The sequence below is a fragment of the Protobothrops mucrosquamatus genome, unplaced genomic scaffold, assembly GCF_001527695.2.
Source record: "Protobothrops mucrosquamatus isolate PMUCROS unplaced genomic scaffold, P.Mucros_1.0 scaffold4299, whole genome shotgun sequence".
Classification (NCBI taxonomy): domain Eukaryota; kingdom Metazoa; phylum Chordata; class Lepidosauria; order Squamata; family Viperidae; genus Protobothrops; species Protobothrops mucrosquamatus.
In genome coordinates, this window is record NW_015390213.1 from 15,344 (window position 1) to 18,946 (window position 3,603).

The following is a 3,603-nucleotide window of genomic DNA, read 5'->3' on the forward strand; positions in this document are numbered from 1 at the left end:
AGTCATAAAAGAGCCAAGGTTGCCTATTTCTGCCCTAGCTAGCATGCTGGCTGGGGCATTCTGGGCCTTGAAAGTCACAGAGGCTGGCTGGAAAATTCTGGGAATTGAACTCTGCACATGGTAAGGTTGCTAAAATTGAGAAAGACTTAAGATTGAGAGGAAGAGAAGGTACTTCCTTTTGATAAAACTGTTGTGTTTTTTTTTTGTTCTCCTAGTTTTAACCCTGACTGTTCATCATGGCCGGTCAAGTTATTATCAATCTGGAAGACTCAACCTTGTGGGGTCCTTGATGCTCTCTGAGCCTGGTGGTTTTCTTGCAGACATTTATTACCCAACTAGGAAATATTATCAGTGCTAGAAGGGAGTAGGGTTTGTGGAGAGGAGGAGGAGGAGGAGGAGGAGGAGGAGGAGGACTGTGGGGGTCCTTGGTGCTCTCTGAGCTTGGTGGTTTTCTTGCGGATGTTTCATGACCCAACTACGAAACAGCATCAGCGCTAGTGAGTGTGAGACTTGCTATTAGTTTTACACATCCTCTCCACCAACCAACACCCAGACAAACAGGGATTAACCCCAGATAAACAATCAAACAAAAAACAAGGCCCTAATCAAGAAACACCAAGGAGAAAACCCCACCCGCATCGACAGTGCCAGGACAGGCTGCTGTACATAAACAGGGAACAAGCCTCACTACCTTCTAGCACTGATGATGTTACCTAGTTGGGTCATGAAATGTCTACAAGAAAACCACCAAGCTCAGAGAGCACCAAGGACCCCATAGTTCTGACCTACAAAGATTGTCTTCTGTTGAGACTCAACATGAGCTCCTGGAGAGACCAATAGGCCTTCAAATACCATTTACAGGGGAGGAATGGCAGTAAAACGGACGGTCTCCATCTCCTGCTTTTCAACCCCCTAAAGAGATCTGGTTGGCCACAGGAGAAGCCAATGCTGTATTACAGGGGTCTTCAAACGCGGCCCTTTTATGACTTGTGGACTTCAACTCCCAGAATTCCTCAGCCAGGCACGCTGGCTGAGGAATTCTGGGCGTTGAAGTCCACAAGTCATAAAAAAGCCAAGTTTGAAGACTCCTGCTGTATTAGGATGGGCTGTGACTAAATCAAGCAAGGTTGTTCTTATGTTTTAAAGCAGTGTTTCTCAACCTTGCAACTTTAAAAGGTGTGGGCTTCAACTGGCTGGGAAATTCTGGGAGTTGAAGTCCACACCTCTTAAAAGTTGCAAGGTTGAAAAGGCCCAGTTCTAAGGCTTTCCTCTGCTAAGACAGGGGCCTTCCAACTTGGCCCTTTTATGACTTGTGGACTTCAACTCCCAGAATTCCTCAGCCAGGTACGCTGGCTGAGGAATTCTGGGAGTTGAAGTCCACAAATCAAAGGGCCAGGTTTGAAGACCCCTGTGCTAAGGTAAGGGAGGACACAAGAGCCCCCTCCCAAAATCAAGCAAGAGCTGTAACTTATGGACATCGTATGAAGCAGGACAGAATATTTAAACCTCTTCAGGAGCTCAGCCAGGGTTTTAATTTTGCTGTTTCACGATTCATAATGACCGTAATGTGGGCATAATGGGATTCAAGAGAACCCTCTTTAGCATTGACAGGGTTAGTAGTTCAAATCTAGCCAACAGTTCTAAATGGGTACATTTAAATGTCCCACCCTTTGAATAAATGACCCACTGCTTTTAGCGCTGTAGACAGTCTACAACAGTGATGGCGACCTTTTAGAGACCGAGTGCCCAAACTGCAACCCAAAACCCACTTATTTATCGACAGGTGCCGGCTGGGTGTGGCCCACTGGGTGGACGTGGCTGTGGTGGTCATGGCAGACTGGGTGGATGTGTGGCCAATGTTGCTCATGGGAAGGATGCCTATGGGGGCTGGGCAGGGTGGAGGGAGATTGGGGGGGTCTCTGACAGGTGAGGCAGTGGGCAGGAGAGTCATAATGCTGGGTGAGGCGAGGCAGGGCGGGGGTGCCATTGTCACAGGGCAAGGTGAGGCAGAGGCCGGGGCGGCTGCTGCCTGACACCATAGGCCCCTGCACACAGAGGCCAGTGAGAGCATGGGTGCTGGGATGCATCCGGCCATGTGGGACCTCGGCAAGTTAGCGGGCAGCTGGTTGAAGAGAAACGGTTGCCATCTCCAGGGCATGGCGCGTGTACCCACAGAGAGGGCTCTAAGTGCCGCTTCTGGCACGCGTGCCATAGTTCGCCACCGCTGGTCTACAAGGTACGTCAAAACTTACAGTCCTCAGGCATCCCAAGCCAATATCGGTTTGCAGAGGAAACGTGGAGAGGTTAAAGATCAACATCTAACCCTTTCAATGTGTTTGAGCAAAAGCGTACGCTTTGGAAAGGGAGGAAGGCGCCACGTCAACACACGAATTGTAAAAGTGCACACAGGCCTCAAAATGGTGTCTATGTGATCAGAGCATCGCATGCACTTACCACCCAGATAATCCCAGCCAGATGGGGAAAGGAGAGTTCCTGAAAAATCAGGGTTGGGGTGAGTGAAATATTGTCCTTTGCTGGACCACAATCATGTCACAACACGCGAGGCAGCTGCTCTGTCTACTCGTTATTTTCATTTATCTGGTTATAGTCCACCGTTTTTATTCTTTTTATAAACCACTCGAAGTGGCGAACAGACACAATACTCCGCCCTCCTCTGATTTTTCCCCATAACAACAACCCTGTGAGGTGGGCTGGGCTGAAAGAGAGGGAATGGCTCAAGATCACTCAGCTGCCTTTTGTGCCTAAGGCAGGACTAGAACTCACCGTCTCCTGGTGATTGGCCCAAAGTCACCCAGCTGGCTTTCCTGCCTAAGGCGGGACTAGAAGTCAGTGTCTCTTAATGATTGGCCCAGAGTCACCGAGCCCGCTTTTATGCCTAAGGCGGGACTAGAAGTCAGCATCTCCTGGTGATTGGCCCAAAGTCACCCAGCTGGCTTTCCTGCCTAAGGCGGGACTAGAAGTCAGCGTCTCTTAATGATTGGCCCAGAGTCACCCAGTCAGCTTTTATTTATGTCTTAAGGTGGGACTAGAACTCACCGTCCAACCTCCCCCCCCCTTGAATTCCATGGACTCTTATCTCACCCCAAGCAGGTGACTGAAGAAGATTCCTGTACATTGGCTGTTTAGCAATAAATCAGCATTACTGGACCTTCACATGCAGACCTGATCTTTCCCACCTGACTCTGTCGTCTCTGTCTGTGAAGGAGTGGCAGAGTCAAGAAAGAAATCAGCCTAGAATCCCTACATAGCCACAAGCGGACTAAGCCCTACCTTGCTTGAATGTCACTGACCCTTATTTAACTCCAAGCAGGTGGTACCAAGATCTTGGCATCTGGCCCTCTCAATTCCTGGCAAATAGATGGGGAAGAAATGGAGGCAGTGACAGATTTTATCTTCCTGGGCTCCAAGATCACATCAGATGGGGACTGCAGCCAAGAAATTAAAAGACGCTTGCTCCTGGGGAGGAAAGCTATGGCATATCTAGACAGCATACTAAAAAGCAGAGACATCACCCTGCCAACAAAAGTGTGTATAGTCAAGACCATGGTTTTCCCAGTTGCAATGCATGGCTGTGAAAGTTGG